This window comes from Manis pentadactyla, chromosome 5 (assembly GCF_030020395.1).
Source record: "Manis pentadactyla isolate mManPen7 chromosome 5, mManPen7.hap1, whole genome shotgun sequence".
Taxonomy (NCBI): domain Eukaryota; kingdom Metazoa; phylum Chordata; class Mammalia; order Pholidota; family Manidae; genus Manis; species Manis pentadactyla.
Window position 1 is genome coordinate 148,136,808 of NC_080023.1, and position 22,647 is coordinate 148,159,454.

The following is a 22,647-nucleotide window of genomic DNA, read 5'->3' on the forward strand; positions in this document are numbered from 1 at the left end:
TTCCAGGACCAGGTGGCTTCACAGCTGAATTGTACCAAGCATTTAAAGAAGAGCTAATACCCATCCTTCTTATTAAAGTATTCTTCCAAAAAGAAGAAGAGGAAGGAATGTTTCCAAACTCATTTTGTGAGGCCAATGTCTACCAAAAAGCCAAAGACACTACAAGAAATAAAATTTTAGATGAATATCCCTCATGAACATAGACACAAAAATCCTCAGCAAAAGATTAGTAAACTGAAATAAAAAATAAATCCAAAGCATCATCCATCATCCATCATGACCAAGTGGGATTTATTGCAGGGATGCAAGGATGGTACAATATTCATAAAATCAATCAATGTTATATAACACATAAACAAAAAGAAGGATAAAAACCACATGATCATCTAAATAGATGCTGAAAAAGCATTTGACAAAACTGAACATTCATTCATAATAAAAATTATCCACTAAATGGGTACAGAGGGTACATACCTCAACACAGTAAAAGCCATATATGACAAAGCCATAGCCAACATCATACTAATAGCAAAAAGCTGAAAGCTTTTCCTCTAAGGTGAGGAATAAGATAAGGATGCCCACTCTCACTACTTTTAATCAACAGAGTACTAGAGATCCTAGCCACAGCTATCAGACAAGATAAAGAGATAAAAAGCATCCAGATTGGTAAGAAAGAAGTTAAACTATCACTATTTGCAGGTGACATAATGTTATATATAGAAAACCCTAAAGACTCTACAAAAAATATTAGAACTAATAACTGGATTCAGCAATATCACAGGATACAAAATTAATACACAGAAATCTGTTACATTCCTATATACTAACAACAGACTAGCAGAAAGAGAAATCAGGAAGACAATTTCATTTACAATTGCATCAAAAAGAATAAAATACCTAGGAATAAACTTAACTAAAGAGGTAAAAGACCTGTACTCTGAAAACTATAAGAGACTCATGAGGGAAATTAGGCACCAATAAATAGAAATCTATCCCATGCTCATGCATAAGAAGAATTAATATTGTCAGAATGGCCATCCTGCCCACAGCAATTTACATATTCAATGCAATCCCTATCAAAATAGGGATTGAACTTTTTTCAATGAACTAGAACAAATAATCCTGGAATTCATATGGAACCACAAAAGATCCCAAATAGCCAAAGCAGTCCTGAGAAAGCAGAACAAAGCTGGGGGTGTTAAGCTCCCTGACTTCAAGCTCTACTACAAAGTCATGGTAATCAAAACAGGATGGTACTGGCACAAGAAAAGACCCATAGATCAATGGAACAGAACCGAGAGCCCAGGGACAAACCCACACACCTATGGTCAATTCATATGTGATAAAGGAGCCATGAATATACAATGGGTAAGATAGTTTCTTCAATAACTGGTGCTGGGAAAAGTGGCGAGCTACATGCAAGAGAATGTATTACTGTCTAACTCCATACACAAAAGTAAAGTCAAAATGGATTAAAGACCTTAACGTAAGACGGAATCATGTGAAACCATATATGAAGATGTTATGAAACCATAAAACTCTTAGAAGAAAACACAGGCAAAAATCTCTTGAATATAAATAAAAGCAATTTGTTTCTGGACACATCTCCTCGGGCAAGGGAAACAAAGTAAAAAATGAGCAAGCAGCACTATATGAAACTGAAAATCTCTGTACAGCAGGACAACATCAACGAACAAAAGGCAACCTAGAGTATGGAAGAATGTATTTGTAAATGATTTATCTGATAAGGGGTTAATATAAAACATATATAAGGAACTCACATGACTCAACACCCCAAAAGAAAATAACCCAATTAAAAAACGGGTGGGGGACCTGAATAGACATTTCTTCAAGGAAGAAATACAGATGGCCAAAAGGCACAAGAAAAGATGCTCCACACTGCTAATCATCAAGGAAATGCAAATCAAAACCACAACGAGATATCACTTCACACCAGTTACAATGGCCACCACCCAAAAGACAGAACTAACAAGTTATTTGAGGATGTAGAGAGAAAAGGGAACCCTCCGACTCTGTTGGTGGGAATATAAATTGGGGCAGACACTGTGGGAAGCAGTATGGAGTTTCCTCAAAAAACTAAGACTAGAAATACCATATGACTATGATCCAGTGATTTCATTTCTAGAAATTTACCCAAAGAAAACAAAATTCCTGATTTGAAAAGACATATGTATGCACCCAAAGATGTACTGCACGCAAAGCAATGAATGCCTTACTCTTTATAATAGCCAAGATATGGAAGCAACCAAAGTGTCCATCAGTAGATAAGTGGATACAGAAGATGTGGGTACACATAACACAGTGGAATCTTATTCAGCCACAAAAAAGAAATCCTGCCATTTACAACATGGATGGACCCAGAGTGTATTATGCTAAGTGAAACAAGGCAGGCAAAGAAAAAGAAAAATCATATGATTTCACTTATTTGTAGAATCTAAAAACAAACCAAAACAGAATGAACGAAATAACAGTAGACTCATAGACAAGGAGAAGTGGCAGGTGGTTAGCATGGGGGAGGGGTTGGGGTGACCGTGGCTGTGGGAAATGTGAGAGTGATAAAAAGACATAAAGGTTCTCCGTCATAATATGAGTTGGGCACAGGGTGGTAGCACAGCAGGGGGAACACAGCCCAGGATTCCGTGACATCTTCCTGTGCTGACAGACAGTAACTGCAGTAGTTGTGGTGAGGATTTAATCATGTGTGTAACGGTTGAACCACTGTGTTGTATGCTTGGAACCAATATGATTGTATATCAACTATACTTCAATACAAAATAAAAATAAAAAAGTAAAAGGAGCGGGGATATAGAGCCATATTAACATGCATATGTAAAATGAAAACAAAACTCATTTTCCTACATTTTCTAATCCCTAAATTACAGAAAATAAGAGCAATTAAATGTACAAAAAAATGATCTGTTTCAAAATTGTATCCTGATCCCTCTGCTTCAGGGTTTGTGAAATGTTGCTTTAGGCATGGAGCCATAAAAGAGGGCAGGTGGGAAATTAAGGAAAGGTCAGCAATGTGATCTATTGTTAATCACCTAGGATGGAAAGGAAGGAGTACTGAATTCTTTTTTCCCCTATCCTTTCCATCCCCAATATGAGTTATTTATTCCAAGGTCCATAAGAAACTCAGTGTAATTTCTGGTGTTTGAGATGGGTAACTTCACATGCTTATCTCCATTCAAGAAGTTTATAAATATTGCTCTTCTGGAAATTATTCAGAACTGAACAGAAGAGAAAATATTTTGTTTTTCTAGAACAAGAGCGCAAAAGCCATGGAAGACATGCCACAAAGAGAGACACTTCTGCATCTTTAAGCACCCGAGACACCAAACATTTTGGAGACAGTAGAAAATAAACTGACGTAAAGTGATGGATTTGCCTGACCCTTTGCCCATAGTTAGTAGAAATAGTTGATCACACTACTTGAATTAATGAATTTTAGAAGACTGCATTGGCTCTCTGATGCCATTATTCTATTTCTCTCACAGAAAGTACATGTTTCTCTTCCTCACTGTGTGTATAATCTCTGCAGGGGGAGTGGGATGGTGAATATGTGTGATGCAAATATGTTTAATATGAGGCAGATTTTCATGGCTGTACAATAGGTGTGGTAGACAGAATAATGATCCCCCAACAATGTCCACATCCTAATCTCTGGAAACTGAATATATTACTTACAAGGAAAAAATGGATTTTGCAAATATAATTAAGTGAAGGATTTTGAGATGGGAAAATTATCCTACATTACCTAAGTGAGCCAATGTAATAACTAGGGTCTTGGTAAGGGAAAGAAGGAGGCAGGTGAATCAAGATGGGGAAGGAGACATAATAACAGAAGCTGAGAAGGAAGGGAGGGAGGGAGGGAGGGGAGGGAGGGAGACATACACAGGCTCCTGATCGTAAGGAAATACCTGGGTGTTAATATGTAGATATGATGCTTAATAATAAAGCAATACCTGGGGCAGAGAATTATCTTGAAATTCCCAAAAGAAAGAGGCATCATAAACTAATCATAGCTTATTCTAATATTTTACACCCAGCATAGTCAGGCAGTTCATTCATTCCTCCAATCATTTGAGCTCTTAGTGAGTGTTAGACACTGGAGACAGACTGGTGAGCATGACAGTTCCTGCCCTTTCCGGCTCTGAAGTTTGTTCCTTCATTAATTTAATCAATGAAGCAGTATTTATGTATTGAGTATTTCCATGTGCCTGGCACTGTGTGATGTGTTGGGGATACAATAGGGGAGAAAAACAGTGTGCTGCCTGCTGGAGCTGCAATCTAGAGAAAAGACAGACATTAATCAAATAGTGAAAACCAAGAGTAAAATTACTCCGATGAGTGCTCTGCGGGAAAGATACGGGAGCTCTCAGAGTGAAGAACCAGAGCGTCTGACCCAATACGAGAAGGCTTCCTGGAGGAGCTGATGTATGAGCTGACATCTGAAGGACTGTATAGTTCTGAGTCAGGACAAAAGAATGTTTCAAGGAAAGGGAATACATGCAAAGTTTTTGTTCCAAAGACGCACAGTGAAAATTAAAATGGAAAGAAATCTGATGTGGCTGGAGTAACAGTGAGTATGTGGTAGGTAAAGCTGGAGGTAAGCAGGAGAAAACCAAAGCAAATTCTCACTGATTTATGGATTTTGATTTGACCCCACATTGTAATGGGCTTAACAAAAGAATGACATGATTTTAAATGTGCCTTGAAAACACCCCTCTGGCTTCTGTGTAAAGGGTGCATTGGGAGGTGACAAGAGTAGAAAGGGGCAATTTTTCTACTTAAAATCTTAAGATATTGCAGTTGTCCAGGCAAGTGAGGATGGTGGCTTGGCTAAAGAAGAAGGGATGGAGATGGAGCTTGCTATACCTACTGCTCTTAACAATAGGACTGTATCATGGATAGGCTGGGGTGGGAAATAAGCTAGTGGTTGAGAGTCTTTCAGGTTCCAAAAGTGTGCCACAGGATAGACATAGAGCCATTCAGACAGAGAAAGATGCTATTGGAAAGAATTGGATTAGGGTAAAGATTTTACACATCTTACACTGGAGGACTGAGTTGAAGGTGTCTTTGAAATACCAAAGATGATGGATAAGTACCTGAAGAGACTCCCCCAGCTCTTAGAGGAGAGGACAGAGCTAGAGGAACATATGTGGCCATCATTTGCATTTAGATGGTGACTGAATCTAAGGAATGGATGCTACTATCTAGGAGAAAAGAACTTAAAGAGAATTGAAGTTGTTCTATAACTGGTCCATTGGTTAGAGCTATAAAGAAGGCAAAGGGAAAAGCGAGAGAGAATGCAGGAAACCCATGGCGGGGGATAAAAGTAGACTCTAGAAGGGATAAGGATCGTGCTTCCTGAGAAGGGAGTGATGAGGCTTCTGGGAGGACTCTTAGGGACACACAGATCTGTAGGTCTGAGAGATCTGTTTTGGGTGGAAGGGGCATTTAGAGAAGCCGTGTGTGCCTGGGGTGACGGGGTGAGTTCAAGGCAAGGAAATGGAGACAGAGAGAAAAGTCAGCTCTTGGCTGGTCACTGGAAGGGGGTCAATAGTACATGTTTTTAAGGTAGAAGAGAACCAAAGATAGTTCCATGATTATGGGAAAAATACTGCTGAGATGGTGAGGATGGAAGGAATGAGGGAGGGAAAGAGACAGACAAAGAGTGTGTGAACAATAATTTAAGGATAATTAATATGGCATGAATTATGGGACCCAAAGTGCAGACGGAAGCCCTGCCCCCAGAGAGGAGACAGGAATGTGTGTCAGTGGTGCAGGCGTGCAGCGAGGACGCATGCTGACGTTTGGTCACAACGTGGATGGCTGGGAGTTCACAAAGTATCACCATGGTGCTTTGGTTTTCTCTGTGAAATAGGTGGTGAGAACCCCTGCTGAGAACGGGGAAGGAGATAGAAGCTTCAGTGAGTGGCGCAACTAGTGCTTACGGAGGTCTGCTGAACGAGGTAATGAGGTAAATGCAGGACTTCCTGGCAGCTAAGAGGCCACTTTAAATGGAAAGGAAAACTCCAGTGATGTAATGGGAGAGGTGAGAAAACACAGGTAAAGAACTTTTTAAAGTCTAAACCAGTGCAGACTCTTGGCAGTCATTGCCGTGAGTTATCCTGTGCCATTACTGCCTCCTTCCTGGGTTTGCAGTGGGTAGAGGGTGCTGAAAATACCAGGTAGTCTTGTTAAGAAGGTCTAAAATGCCACCTAACCCTTATTTCTGTGTAATTCATAAGTATGTACATCATTTTCCTCCATGTCTGCCTTTCTGAGGGGTGCTCAGTGACTCTGAGACAGAGGTGGATGTGTAGAGAAGGGATGGACGATGTGGCTCCAAGTAGGACGTGCATCACTGCCTCAGATCACTGAGTCTTGCTTAGTTGACCATGCCTGGCACATAACAGGTCCAATGAGAATGTTGATATGTGAGAGTCAGGATGAACACAGTTGGCTAAAGAGGAGCAAAGTATATTTTTCAAACAAATTTGAAACGGAGACCACGGCTGTTAATGAGTCAAGGTATGAACCAAGTGAGAGCCAGCCTAGGGCACCATCTGCTGCATACCCAGGCTGTCCAGTGTGATGGCACGAGCTGCTTAGCAGATCAGTTACTGAAGTGCTCTGGGAGCCATGCATGATCTTACCATGCTGGGTTTGGAGGCATCAGATACGGCCCTGCTGGAGAGCATGTACATCTCAGACTCAGCTTTGGTTTTCCTGAAGCTTTTGATATGTTCTGGATCAGCTCACTGAGAGGGGTGAGGATGGGAAGAGCCTTGAGTGGGAGTTGGACAGTGGTACCTGCTGGTGGAGAAGACAGTACGCCAGGAAGACGAAGGCGCCCTGCAGGCTGTTGGTGATGGTGAAGAGGTAGGCCATGACGTGGGCAGCTGCACCCACCTGCCGGAGGCCCAGACACCATGTGCATCCCAAGATGAAGAGCTGAGCTGTGGCTTTAAATGTCAGCATCCTGGGTAGGAGGAGAAACAAGGTTCGTGATGCCCCCAGAGCAGCACAGTCAAGGCTATTCTCATCTCCACTCCAAGGATGATCCTGCCTCTCCTGGTGGTGATGAGTTCTTGGACTGAATTGTAATCAGCTTTAATCTTTACTGACACTAGAATATTGTCCACAATAGAAATGGGACTCGGGTTCAGGACAGCACTTTGATTTTGAATGAGGAGGAGAGTGATACTTCATAATGTAAGTTTCAAAATTTTAATGATGCTCTGCAGAGATGCCTAATTTCATTTAATCAGTGTTATGAGGGGGTAGTGTACACCAGGCTCTGTGCCAGGTTCTGGACATTAAAAATAACAAAGGTAAGATTTGTATTCTTATTTGGAAAGGATAATGACAGGAACACAAAAGAGCATTAAATTTGCACAAGGACCCCTCAGGCCTTCTAGTCGTACAGTGTGGAGAATATAGTCAGTAATTCCGTAACATCTTCCCATGTTGACAGATAGTAACTGCACTAGAGGAGGTGAGCATTTAAGAAATAATATGGGTAACTGTTGAACATGGTGTTGTACACTTGAAACCAATATAAGATTGTGTATCGGTGATACTTCAATTTAAAAAATAAAATAAAAGATTTGATGTTGACTAGGATTTTTTCTAGAGAGAAAAAATGGAAGAGGAGTGGGAAGGTGAAATACGGGTGGGCTAGAAAGTGCAGGCTGGGTTGTAGGAGCTGTGACAGATTTCTCTGAGTGCTTCATGGGAACATAAAATGCTCTTTGCAGTTTTGTCATAGCACTGCTGACAAAAGTCCACAGAATGTTTATTAACCAATGTCAACTCTTCCTCTTGCCACAGGAGTGAGAAGGTGGGAGTAGAGATGGACAGGCATTTTGGCCCAAATGTCAGCAGCACGCCACTGAACCTGAGCTGGCTGCCAGGGAAGGGGAGCTGCATCTGTGCACTCGGTTCTACCAGACAACCTGAGGGGACATTGCAGGCTGCTGCAGCACCTGGCTTTGTTTTGGAGACCACCCATCATCACCCTCTTCCCCATTTTACCGCATGTTCTGGATGGTGGACACGTCACTGGTGAGGGTAGAGAGTTTTCTTTTCAAAATCCAGAGGGCCATCAGAAAGAAAGCTAAATTGACCTTCAGGAAACCACAGAAGGTTTACTGATTAAAATTTCAGTCTGGTTTCTGTTTCCTAGCCTGTCCAACATCAATTCCACACTTAAGTGCTTTTCATATTTCATAACAGTGTTAAGAGTTTTTAGTTTTAGGAGCAGTCTTAGAAAACCAAACAGAACCTGTGACAACCCAAGGATATTGCTGCTTCTGTCATTTGCTCTTCTAATGACCCTCAGCGAAGCATTCAGGATGCCCTGATGTCATCACTCACAGAGAAGATGGCACAAACTGGTCCAAGGAAGCTCCATATAAATGTCTTGTCTGAGCAGAGCCAGCAGCTGAGTAAAAGTGAGGGGGGAAAAAAAGCATTGCTCCTAAGGAATATGGAACAATTACATAAATTCATTCATCCATTCATTCATCAACAAATATTGAGTGTCTATTCTGTGACAGGCTCTGAGGCTGGCTCTGAAGATACAATTATGAAGGAAGTAAACATGGTCTTATACAATACCAGCAAAAACAATAAAATATGAAAGAATAAATTTAACAGAAGGAGTGCAAGAACTTGCACACTGAAAATTATGAAACACTGTTGAAAAAATCAAAGACCTAAATAAATTGAAAGATAAACATTAATGGATCATTGTTAAGTTGGCAGTACTCCTCAGATCCACAGAGTTAATGTAATTCCTATCAAAATTCTACTTCAAGTTTTTGTTTTGTTTTGCATTCTTTTGTTTGTTTGTTTTTTGGTGCAGAAATAAACAAGCTGTTCTTAAAATCATCAAACAATCTTGAAAATTAAGAACCAAATTGGAGGGTTCATACTTCACCATTTCCAAACTGACTACAATACAGTAATCAAAATAATGTGTTACTGGCATAAGGACAGACATATTAATGGAATAGAACTGAGAGTCCAGAAATAAACTCATACATCTATGGTCAACTGATTTTCTACAAGAATGCTAAGACAATTCAATGGAAGAGAAAACTGTTTTCAACAAATCGTGCTGGGAAAACTGGGTATCCAAATACAAAAGAATGAAGTTAAACCCCTTACCTCACACCATACACAAAAATGAACTCAACAGCTATCAGAGACATAATTGTAATAACTAGACCTATAAAACTTTCAGAAGAAAAAAAGTAGAATAAGATTTTGTGTCCTTGGGCTAAGCAGTAGTTTCTTAAATATGATATCCTAAGCACTAGTAACAGAAGAAAAAATAGATAAAGTGGACTTCATCACAATTAAAAACTTGTCTGCTTTAAAGGATATTACCAAGAAAATCAAAAGACACAGATTGGTAGAAAATATTTGTAAATCATATATTGATAAAACACTAGTACCTAGAATATATTAGGAACACCTACAATTCAACAATAAAAAGACAAATAACCCAATTTTAAAATGGGCAAAAGATCTGAACAGGCATTTCTCCAAAAAAAATAAAATAAAGAGATTTGAATGGGCATTTCTCTGAAGAAGATATGCAAATAGTCAATAAGCACATGAAAAGATGCTCAGCATTACTAGTCATTATGGAAATGCAAATCTAAATTACAATGAAATATCACTTCACACTCACTAGGATGGCTGTAACAAAAAAAACATTGACAAATGTTAGATGTAGAGAAATTGGAACCCTCATACCTTGCTGGTTGAAATATAAAATGGAACAGACACTTTGGAAAACAGGTGGCAGTTTATCAAAATGCTAAACAGAGATTTGCCATATGACTCAGCAATTCTCCTTGTAGATATATAACCAAAACAAATGAAAACATGTCCATGCAAAAACTTATACATATGTGTTTATAGCAGGATCATCCATAATAGCAAAAAGTCTTGGAAACAATCTAATTGTCTATCAAATGATAGATAAACAAAATATGGTATATCCATATAATGGAATGTTATTTACAAAACACTACCACCACTAGTAACAATAACACCAACAAAAAATGAAGTCATGACACCTGCTACACCATGAACGAACCTTGAAAACATCATGCTAAGTGAAAGAATCCAATCACAGAAGGCCACATATAAAACTTCATTTATGTCAAATATCCAGAAGAGACAGATAATTAGAGACAGGAAGTTGCTGAGTGGACATCGGGAGTTGGGACGGAGGCATACGTAGCAGGAATGGGGAGTGAATGTTACTGTGTACAAGGTTTCTTTTTGGAATTGAAAACCTTCTAAAATCAGATTGTGCTGATGGCTATGTAATTCCGGTTATTCTAAAAAATGTTGATCTGTCTACTTTCAAAGGTGAATTTTATGGTATGTGAAATATATTTCAATAAAATTTAAATACAATTCAACCTATATTAAAAGGTGCAAATAGAAGAGAGCAAGCTTTGGAACATGTCTCCCTGGATTTGAGTCCCAGCTCAGGCACTTATTAGGGGTGCACCTTTGGGCATTTACTTAAACTCTTTGTGCCTCAGTTAACTCATCTGTAAGATGGAACAAATGATGGTATCTAAATCATAGTATCGGTGTAAGGATGCATTGTATTAACATATATAAAAGTGTTTAGAAAAGTGCACAGCACGAAGTAAGCACCTTTGTAAATCTTAACTATGGTACAATATATTATTTTGATGATTTAAATCAGCTCCACTTTTCCAAATGCAAAACTAAAACATCCTACAGGATTTAGGGAAAGAAGTAGGTTAGATTCCAAAAATTAAAGTCCTAAGCACTTAGTTTGATTTCATCTCTGCTATTTCAAGGACAGAGCTTTAAAGACATTCTGTATAAATACTACTATAATTTCCCAACAGAAATATGTCCTAGTGGGTATTACTTACTGTCTCTCTCCATATTATGCTATAGCATAATAAAAAAAATACTTTGGTTCAAGTGGTGTCATGATCAAGCTGGAGAAGATAAAGACAGTGGGGATTTGCATTTACTGGGTGGGTGTTCCATAAAGGTGCAGCCTGGATGCTGCAGAAATGGCCATGATCACAGCTGGGACCCCATAGCCCACAGGGAACACAGGCCACTTCATGAAGCTGCTCATACTGGAGTAGTTGACCACCATCAGGTTGCGTGCACTGAGGAAGAGGTGCAGACCCGCCAGCAGCATCCAGGTGAAGGAGGCCAGCTAGAGATAGTGTAAGGCCCCCGCGATGATGGCGCACAGCACCTGGGGGAGGAGTAAGGGTTCACCAGGAGGGATGGCAGAGTGGAGTATGTGCCCTGGGCTTCTCCTATACCTTACCATCGGGAGAACTCTGATATGCATGAAGGAGTTGTCAGAGCGGGTGGGTCTGCAGGTTGTGTGCTCAGTGTGAAAGTGGCTACTCACTCCACCGAACTCCACCAGGACCCACTGTATTAAGGCACCCAATGCAGCATGGAGACAGAGGCAGTACCTTGGTCTCAGTCTGGTCAGTGGCTGTGAGGAAGAGCAGGTGGGCCAGGAAGAGGCAGAGGGAGAGATGCAGGTGCAGGGAGGTGCTGGTGTTCTGGATGGCTTTGCACAGCAGGGAGGTGAGGGCCTCCAGGAGGAGGCACAGCAGAGAGAGGCTCAGCCCCAGGTGGGTGATCACAGTCAGCATGGGATCCTCCTCCTGTGACCCAGCAAAGAGCTCGCGGTCACACTGTCCTGCTCTGGGGTAATTACCCTTCCACCATTTCATCTGTACTTTTAGGTACAGGAAAACCAGGACTGGAGGAGCCAGGAAAATGTGACGCAGGCTTCTCCAGATGGAGAATATCAGCATTTTACAGGATTCTGAGCCGATCAGTTCAGATCCTGCAAGAATTGAGGAGTAGCAGAGTCCTTGCTCCGGACCAAGCCCTGAAATGCACAAGGGCTAGTTGTCCTTTAGAGGTCACCAAAGTGGGCCTTTGGTGTATATCCTCCAGAGGAAGCAACCAGTTCACCTGGTCAGGGGAGGAGGCAAACATGGCTCCTGACCCACCCATACTCAATGGGTCACTGGCCCTCTATGACCTCTGCCATCACCGCATCTTCCCATCTACAGTCCCTGAGCACCCCTGTCCTGCAGAGCACTGTGGTGAGCAGAATTGTAATGTGGCCATGATTGAAGGTGTACACACACCATCTCCCAGGTTTGGGTGCTGCTGTAAAGGGATTTTGCAGATGGAATGAGGCCCTACCTCAACTGACTTTATGAGTGCAAGTTTACCCTGGGTGGGTCTGACCTAATCAGGCAAGCCCTTAAAAGAGCTGGGCTCTTCTGGAGAAAAAGATTCAAAGCTTGAGAAAGTTTTGATGTGATGGAGTTTCTGCTGCTGGCCTCCAGATAGGAACACTGACACCTTGTGAGGGGGCCTGTGAGGGGGCCATGTGACAAGGAATACAGGTACCCCCTAGGAGCTGAGCATGGTCCCCTGCTGACAGGCAGCAGAAAGTGGGATGTAGTCCTACAACTGCAAGGAACTGAATTCTGCCAACAACCAGGGAGCTTAGTGGACCCCAAGCCTCAGGCAAGATGGTCACCCTGTCTGACAAAATGATTTCAGCCTCGTAAGACCCTGAGCAGACATCCAGCTATGCCATGCCAGACTGCTGACCTGCAGAAAATGGGAGATAATGAGTTGTGCTTTTTAAAAGCTGCTGCACGTGTAGGAACTTGTTACAGAGAAGTATGCACTGAATGCAGCCCCTCAGGGCTCTCACCTGCACATCGTAGTGGGCCATGAGGATGACGGCAAAGCTGCTGAGGTGGGCGCACTGGCAGGTGGTGCTGGTGTCCCTGGTGCCCACCGTCCTGCAGCCTGTCATGGCCCAGTGACCACATTCATCCTCACCATGCTCCCAGAACACACAGAACACCTTTTGCCTTGGCCCAGCGGTCAGTGCCTGTAGGAGCAGGTGCAGGTGGGAGCTGGTGGTTATGGTGTTCAAAAATGCTGACCCAGAGCTGGCATGGGAAGGGTTGTCCTGGGGAAATGATGCATTCTGGGGGAGCCCCCCCTGAACACCAAGACAGAATAAGTCAGGAAGGCTGTGCCCAGGGCTCAGGATCCTTCCACACTCACGGCTCCATCCCACGAAGACTCACATGCTTGAAGATGAAGGTGACTGGGGAGCTGAGGTTCTGGGTGTCAGTTTTGCTCATAAAAGCAGAGATAACATCTGTGAGCAGGATGGGGGAGATCCCCAGCAGCAAACCCTTGTGTGTCTCACTCAGAACTGCCTGCTTCTCCTGCTCTAGGACAGCGGAGCGCCAGCCACCAACTTGCCCATTCCTGGAATGGAGGCCAGGCCCACCACAGAAGGATCAACCAGACAAGGCCAATATTGATATCTTGGGGTCCCAATAGGGCCCCACACTATACTCCACACTGTCTTTCAAGCTCTCATCCTCTATTTGTCACATCCTTGGGCATCTTGTCCCAGCATAAAGCCTCAGTGACCTTCTCCCCGTCTCCACCATTACCTGAGTCACCAGATTCATGCAACAAATCCGAGTTTAGCTGCATCTCTGCGCGATTCTGACGCAAGGCGGCATTCCTGTATCCTTGCTCCTGCACCTCCAGGGTCAATTCTATGGGGTCCTAGGAGTTACACAGGGGAGGAAGATTAGTGGTTGCCAGGGCTGGAGGAGGGGGATGGGGAGTGACTGCTCAGTGGATGCAGTGTTTACTTTTGAGGTAATGAAAACAAGTGAAGAGCAACATACATTAGAGAAGGTCATGTATTGATCAGTTGATGAAAATAGCCAGAGGCTCTCTGGAACCTAACTCTGTATCTCCCCCAGGGGAAGTGGCTCAGTATTCACCAATTCACTGTTCACGGGGCCTTTACAGAACTACAGCAAATAATGAGAATCAACTATCTGTTCTTATAAAGGAAGAAAAGTTTAATGAAACAGAATAAAGAATGTGGTAATAGATCCTATATGTATGTATATGTATATATGTGTGTGTATATATGTAAAGATATATGTGTATGTATTTAATTTGTGATAAAGGCCAATCTTAATGAGTATAGAAAGGATTCAGTAAATGATATTGGGGCAAGTGGCCATCTATTTGGAAGAAAATAAAGTTTGATCCCTACTTTTCAGTACACATTGAAATAAATTCTCGATGAATTAAAGATATAAATGTATAAGACAGAATTTTAAAAAGAATTATTAGAAAATATGTGATGATTTTTACAATTTTGGAAGCAAGAAAGGCTTCCTAAGCAAAACACAAATCAAGATGCCATAAAGAAAAAATGGACAGATCCAACTAATAATTGCATATAAAAAGCACAGAATTAATATCTCTAATAGATAATGTACTACTATTTGAGCAAAAGTTTTAAATGGGCAAAGAATATGAACCACATACTTCACAGAAAAGTAAATCTAAATGGCCTTAAAACATATCAAAAGATCAAAAGACATTCAACTCTACTAATAACCAAAGAAATGCAGCTTATAGTGAGATACCATTCTTCAGTTTTCTACCTGGCAAAACAATGATAATATCCAGTGTTGGTCAACATACGCTGTTGATGAAGGCATACATTGGTATCTTTATAAAGACAATTTGGTAGTACTCACTAAAATTTAAAGTGTGCATACCCTTTGACATATATATATATATACACACATACACACAAAGATACATGTACAGGAAGGTCTCAGGTGCATTTTTTATAATAGCAGGAATAAACACCCAGAAACCTAGAAACTTATGGAATACTCCATATATTATGGAATTTATGGAATATTCATAGAAAGCAGTAATTTAAAATCTGAAAAATGTGTATACTGGGTTGAATACTGTACCCCCCATATTCAAGTCCTCCTGGAACCTCAGAATGTGACCATATTTGGGAACAGGGTTTTGGCAGATGTAATTAAGATGAGGACATACACTGAAGTAGAGGAGGCTCTAAATCCAATTAAACGGTCTTGTAAGAAGAGAGAACACACACAGACAACCCGGAGCCATGCTCCCGCAGCTGAGGAATGCCGAGGATTGCTGGCAACAGCCCAAAGCTGGAAGAGGCAAAGAAGGATTCTTCCCTAGAGCCTCCAAGAAGGAATTCAGTCCTATTGACACCTCGATTTTGGACTTCTAGCCTCTAGAACTGTGAGAGAATGAATTTGTTGTTTTAAGCCATCCAACTTAGGTACTTTGTTACAACAGCCTTAGAAACTAATACGATATGTCTAGCCAAAAATATGTACACAAGCCCTTGTGTGTGCGTGTGAATCAAAAGAGCATTTTATATTTATATATTAATTATATCTATCTGTATAGCTATGGAAAACTTCAGGATACATGTCAAATTATTACCAGTGGTTGCTTGAGTGGAGAAGTCAGGAGAGAGGTGAGCAGTTTTACTTTTTTAAAAGTGTATTTAAAAATAAAATTTTAAAAAAAAGGAAAACAAATGAAGGTAATGATTACACTGTGAGTGTACTAAATACCACTGATTTCTACACTTTGGTTAGAATGGTGAATGTCATGTTACATGAATTTTATTTCAATAAAGCAAATCATACTTAAATATAAAATAATATTAAATTTACATTCTTCCAAATTTAATAAGTTGTTTTCTTTTAATGCTCTTCTATTTTATCTTATGTCCTTTATTATAATTATTTCATATGCTGATAATTCATATTAAAATCAAAATACATGTGATTTACCATTTTGTTCATTTCTTTTTAACCTTTTCTTTACAAGAATAACCTCAAGACACAAGGGCAGTCACTGGGCTCCAGTGAGGCTGGGGAGGAATGAGGAGGGAACATGTTGGCAGAGCAGGGCCTGGGGGCAGACCTGGGCACTTCCCTGTGCCTGCAGATGCATTGATGGTCAAATTGAACCCATTGGGCAGGGCCTCACTCAGCCCTCTCAGGACGTTCTCCCCAAGAAGCAGGTTAGTGGCCACACAGTGCTGCTCTGAGTCCGGCACGGCCTCTAAGTCCCCCGGGGTCGCCAACAGTTCATCCACCCCTTGTATGAGGCCCTGGGGGTATAGGGACATGGAGCCATGGGCCATGGGCCAGAGGGGCTGTATGGAGACCCTGCCCACGCAGCCCCAGAGAGCAGACCCTAGAGACTCTGTGGGGGAGAAAGGTGGCACTGGCTGGGGTTCCTGGGTCTTTGCCCCTGGAATCCAGCATGCAGGGTCAACACTGTTCATCAATGCCAAGGATGACACAAATCCAGTGTCCAGGAATAGCAAGATGAAAGGTCATCCATAGGTGTTGGTGGGTGTCTAGCAATGAGTAAAAATACATGTATGTCCAGTCTTCCCACATGCTCTGGGAGAGGCGGGCCTCAGAGAGGGTGCCATTGTGCTGGGGCCTGTCTCCTCTTAGACCAAAGCTTTCCCAGGCCTCAGTGGGATGCTTCCTCCTTGCCTTCCCCAGTTCCTACCCTTACCTGGATGGTGTCCTCGGCTGAGACTACAATGAAATTTCTGCTGAGATCCTGGATCCTTTCAAAGAGGTGTAAGAGACTCTGTGAAGAGCAGAGAGGAGGGGGTCAGAGTGCCATGAAGGTGAGTGGGGAACTTGGGGGAAATGGGGGTACAGAGAAGGATGCATGGAGGGGTCTCCTGACTCCTAGTCCCTGCTGGGGCCATGCATGTCGCACTTGATATCAGAGGGCATGGTCCAGGCGGGGAAGGACATCTCTGCAGAGACAGAGTGGAGCTTCGTTAGGTGGGAGGGTGTCTGCGTGTGTGTTGGGGGTGAGGCCTGGGGCCAGGCCAGGTACCTTCACAGGTGGTGTCTGTTTGCTTAGTTTGGAATCCAGGTTTGGGCTGCCAGCCTCGGTGGCAGCGGCACATGTATGAGCCCACAGTGTTGGCACAGATGGTGGAGTTGTGGCACTTATGCTGCCTGGCGATGCACTCGTCCGCATCTGGGAACACAAGGAAGGGGGTCAGATCTCTTTGCTCTCTGGGCCCACCTCCTTTTCCCATTATCAGTGCCCCCCCCAACAGGAGGTGATGCCACCTGGTGGCCCCACCTCCCTGAGTGATGGACGCCAAAGTTGTGGAAGTGTGCCGAGACTGCCACGCAGCACACGAGCCCTGTGCAGACGCACAGGTTGTGAAATACTGAAATACCTTTGCTACAATTAGTAACAGCTGCTGCCTGGGGTCCCCAAGGGGCTTCCCCCTTGGTACCCCAAGTCCTTCTCCAGAACCCCCTAGATCTTCTCCCGCTAGCCTCAGCCTGGTATGCCAGGGCACCCCAGCATTCATCCTGCTTGGTTTATGTGGGTGCTGTTGAATATGTGGTCAGATGTTTTGAGTGTGGGTCTCTGGGGGTACAGAATCTGAGCTCTAGACCTTTGCAGATGATGGTGTTTGGGCCATGGGGGGACCCAGGAACTGGCTTCCAGCCAGGGCGGCAGCGGCACTCATAGCTCCCAACGATGTTGAAACAGTGGGTGCAGTCGTGGCATGGGTTTCACCCTGAGGTACATTCATTCTTATCTGAGGACAAAGCCAGAGGGTCAGCCTCCCCTCCACTCACTGCACCCACTCCTCAGTGCCCAGCAGCAAGGACCCCGTGTTATTGCACAGACTACCACCTGGTGACCTTCAGCTTCAACCTCAAAGCACCTTAGGGTGGCCTCCCAGCTAGATGGGCATGGCAGGGACTGGGGCCCCTGGTTTACAGGTGGGGAAACCATGGGGGAAACTGAGTCATGGGGGTTGTATTATTTCCTTTCCAGGGATTCTTGCCTGCTCTCTTTCAAGCTCTGGCGCACGTTCCTTTCTGGGAACTGTAAGTGACTCATCTCTTAGCTCCCCGTGACAGATGAGCAAGGGGCGAGGTCTGGGGATGCTCACCAGGAAGGGCCCTGCCACCTCCCACCTCCCTGCTCTGTGGAGGGGCCTTCCTAGAACATGAATCCCTGGGAAGGGCCTGGCAGACCCTTGGTGTTGCGGGGCCCTGAGGATCTTCTCCCTCCTCCTGGGGCTGGCGCATCTGCCTTGGCCCCTTCCCCAGCTCCAGAGCAGCCTCACAGCATCATCTGGGGCCTCTACCTGTGCACAGCCTCGGGTCCTCCGGACTGAGCTCCAAGTCAGGCCGGCACTTGCACGAGTAGCTGCCCTGGCTGTTGATGCAGATTCCGTAGCTTCGGCAGACCCTGGGTTTCAGCTGACATTCGTCCACGTCTGCAAGGGGAAGGAGAGGGTGATGGATGTGTGCAGCCGTGAGCAGCCTTCTGGGCTGGGGGTCACCATGTCTCCTGGTGCAGAGGCATCTAGAAGGCCCCTCTGTCTCCTTCCCAGTGAGTGGGTGCCCTTGTCTTCTCTAATTCACATGGAGGCATCCCATGGGCGAGCGGGGTGGTCCTCCTGACATGCTGTTGTCTAGATGTGGCCACGAGAGGCCCAAGTCCTCCCCATCTGCCAGCTCTGACTTCTCGGGCAGCTCCCGGCTGGGACAGGGACATCACAGCCACCCGGGTCCCTCCCAGCCTGCGCATTTGGACAAAGGGGCCTTTCTGGGAACCAAGTGCAGGGAAATGTCTTCCCGAGCAGGACCATCTCGGCTCATGGTGACCGCCTTTGTCCTGCCTTCCCAGGTGCTCGCCTGGGTTCTCCTTGGAATCCAGTGACCCTGGCAGGATGGATGCTCACCCTTCTGTGCTGGCTCTGAGACTCCAGCTCCATGGAGGTGGACCAAGACCCACCCCTGAGCCAGGCCCTTCCAGGCTGAGGCTTTCAGCAGCAGAAGGGAGAATGAAGACCATGTCAGACAGTCCAGGACAACCACAAACATGGGTGCCAGTCCGGGGTAGATGGTGGGGGCTGATGTCCAGCCAGGCAGCCTTTGGGATGGTGACAGTGCCTTCTCTGACCCCTATGAAGGCTTCCCCTGGGTTGGCAGAAAACAGTGAGAATCCACAGCTGAGCAAGGCCAGCACTGGGTCTCGGCAGGTGCTGATGGACAAGGGGTGGAATACATTTGTGTTCCTGGCCCTTGGCCTCCCACCAGGGATGCAGGCCTGTGGGCCCCCCAAATGGGACTCAGCCTCTATATTCCATCCCCCAGTGGTCTGGGCCAACATGGGGCAACCTTCTTGGTAGATGGCCGAGCCTGAGACAGTGGTTCCCAGTGATGCCCTCTGTTGCTATTTGTTCCAGATGGAGCCTCTTCCATCTGCCCCAATCTCCAAGTGTGTATGTGGTGGTCCGTGTCACCCTGTACCTCCCACACAACATCCTCCTGGGTCCTGGTCAGCGGAGTCCCCACAATCCGGGGAACTGAAATTACTGGGGAGGGTCAGGGTGGAATCTTCCATGGGAAAGTGGGCAGAGGCTGAGCAGAGGAAAAGCACAGTCAGGGTGCCAGGTGGTGTCCACCCCGTGAGGTTGCTGGCCAGGGACAGGATGGCCAGGGAAGGTGAGTCCACATGTGGATTTTCCCTCCCAGACATCTGGACAGGGTCCCTGGGTCCATGACATCCCCAGAGGTCTGCTAGTGTTCCTGGCATGGCCAAGCCCATGTGGACTTGGGGACAGATTCATCCAGGCAATCATCACGGAGAGAGGATGGAGAGCATGTTGAAATGCAGCACACCGTGCGCCCGTGGAGTCTCGATGCCATCCCTTTTATTTGTTTCATGAAAATAAGATAATGGTTGGGCAGAGAGGAAATTCCAGTATTGCACAAGTGACCCTCTAGGTTTCTGAGCCTTGGGGTAACCAGGTAGGTACCCAGGAGGTCCTGTGATGCCTGGAGAAAGTGGGGTGAGGGGCCAAACCGCATGGACAAGGAGCTGGAAGATGTGGGGTGCTCACTACCTTGACATGTGCTCTCACTCGCATTCCTGAACGCAGCTGCCCCAGAAGCCAGCGCATATCCCGGGCTGCACGTGCAGAAGTAGCTGCCCTCTGTTCTGGCAGTCTGCGAATTCTCCATAGGACACAGGCGAGCGTGGTCCACACGCGTTGATGTCTGGAATACGACAGGGCAAAGGGTCACCTCCCCAAAGCCTCCAGCCTGACCCCACCAGGAGGACTGGACAGCACTCAGCTCCTGGGTGACACTCTGGGGGCTGGAAGAGCCGGCTGCTCCGAGCCTACTGACTGCTCTGCTCATCTCTGCTCTCCGGATGGGCCTGTGGGCACCTACATTCAAGCACATGGCTATGCCAGGATGGGGGCTGTCGAGGCAAGAGGGAGAGAGACAGAGCACTGACAGGCTCTGGACCCCGCCCTGTGGAGCTGTGGGCACCATCGGGGACCTGGGGGCAGGCTCCCACCCGGGTGGCAGTGGCCCTGAAGGCAGCCTTCATGCTGAGGCAGCGGAGGGAGTCAGGGCCAGGGGCCCTCCGGCATGACACTCATCACTCCCACCTGGAAACGGGACCAGACAGTGAGGCCCCTGTCCACTGACGGCTTCTAACTCCCTTTACTCACAGGGATCCAAGGACACCCGACACTACTCACCAGACACCCCTCCAACCCCATGCCCCAATATCAGGTCTTTCAAGATGCCCCAGGATGCCGCCATGGGAGTGTTGCTATCTCAGCCCCTGGAGGAAGTTCCCCCTTATCAGAAGCAGCTGAGGACATGAAAGGAGGAAGCTGTGTGCAGGATCTCACAGCTGAGTCACTGGGGGTTTTCTGGCATCTTATCTCTGTATTTTCTAAACACGAGAGGAAAGATGCCCTGAGTGGGGTCCTGTCTGAGCTCAGGGACCCACACACAGATCAGGAGCTGGGCATGACTGGCTAAAAACAACTTAAGAACCAGGAACATAAGATGAATCAAAAAACAGAATGCCTCTTGTACAATCCAATATGGGGACCAAAGATTTTAGAGCCTTAAGCGACTCATGGCAACGTAATGAGTCCAGGCAGGCAGCTGGTCTCCCCAAGGTCAGAGTTCTGTCACTGAATACACGCATTTCCCTTGCAAGGTTCCAGGCCTGGCCTGTGGGCATCAGCACCAGGACATGAGAGAAGATGCGGGAGGCACACACACCTGAGGGATTCATGCTCAGCCTCAACCCAGCCAATGGGATTTCCCTCCACCCTTCTCAGATGGTGGCAATGGAATAGGGTGGAGCTGAGATGGGGACAGTTGGGAGTGCAGTGTGCAGGAGGAGAGGACATGGTAGTGGGAAATTCCTCACCCGGAAAAGTGCCCTTCCAGAAAGGAGCCCAGACAAGTTACACTAATAGTAGCTTCTCCTCTCCAGGTTCACCCACCTGCAAATCTCCGAGACACACGTGCAAATGCACAAAGAAACCTTTAGGATGACCTCCAGGGTCAGGGATGGGATGGGCAGTAGTTACTTTTCCCTGATAAAATCTACATTTATCCCAAACATTAAATAATACATGGATAATTTGAAAAAAAAAAAAAAGAAAGAAAGAAAATATAAAAGAAAATCACCCATAAGACTACTACACAGATTGCTGGAAAAATTTAGAGGTACTTTTCTTATCTTTCCAGATATACTAGTAATATTTTATGCAGCTAAGACTATTCTGAGTAGATGAAGAACATTTTTTTTTCTAAAGATGATTATCTTTATTTCATTTTTGGTATGTACTTAGGTCTCTTCTGCCAACATATTTCCCTTGAAAGATTCTGCACACATCTGCACATTTGAGAGATGCCGCTTCTGGGGAGGACCCCGTCTGTAGAGATTGTCCTGTTGACCACTTTCAGGAGGTCTTGACTGTTTTTTTTTTTCATTGAAGTATCATTGATATACAATCTTATATTGCTTTCAAGTACACAACACAGTGGTTCAACAGTTACCCGTGTTATTAAATCCTCACCCCCATGAGTACAGTTCCATCTGTCAACATAGGAAGATGTTAGAGAATCATTGGGTATATTCTCCATGCTGCATTACCAACCCTGTGACTAACTTATGATTGAGAATTTTTGTGCCCCTTTATCTCCATCACCCTCCCCACTACCCACTCCAGCCCCTTCCCCATGGTAACCACCAGTCACTTCTCAGTGTCTATTGAGTTTACTGCTATTTTGTTCATTTTGGTTTGTTTTGTTTTTAGATTCTACAAATAAGTGAAATCATGGTATTTCTCTTTCTCTGCCTGGCATATTTCACTCAGCATAATACCCTCTAGGTCCATCCATGTTATTGCATGTTGTTGCATGTTTTTTGCCTATGTTGTCTTCTAAGTGTTTTATGATTTCATGACTTACATTTAGGTCTTTGATCCATTTTGAGTTTACTTTTGTGTATGGAGTTAGACATTTCTTAGATATTTTTTATGGCTGAATAATATTCCACTGTGTATATGTACCACTTCTTCTGTACCCATTCATCTATTAATGAACACTTAGGTTGCCTCCATATCTTGGCTATTGTAATTAGTACTGCAATAAACATAGGGGTGCATATGTCTTTTAGAATCAGGGATCTTATTTTCTCTGGGTAAATTCCTGAGAGTGGAATTCCTGGGTCAAATGGTATTTCTATTTTCAGTTTTTTGAGGAACCTCCGTACTGCATTACGTAATGGTTGAACTAATTTACATTCCCACCAGCA

The 22,647-nt window shown here is 44.7% G+C and overlaps 1 pseudogene; it reads right to left on the reverse strand.

Moving 5' to 3' along the window:
• Nucleotides 1-20,627, reverse strand: part of LOC118930112 (adhesion G protein-coupled receptor E2-like) — a 32,211-nt pseudogene extending 11,584 nt beyond the window's left edge.
• Between the last annotated feature and the right edge of the window lie 2,020 nt (nucleotides 20,628-22,647).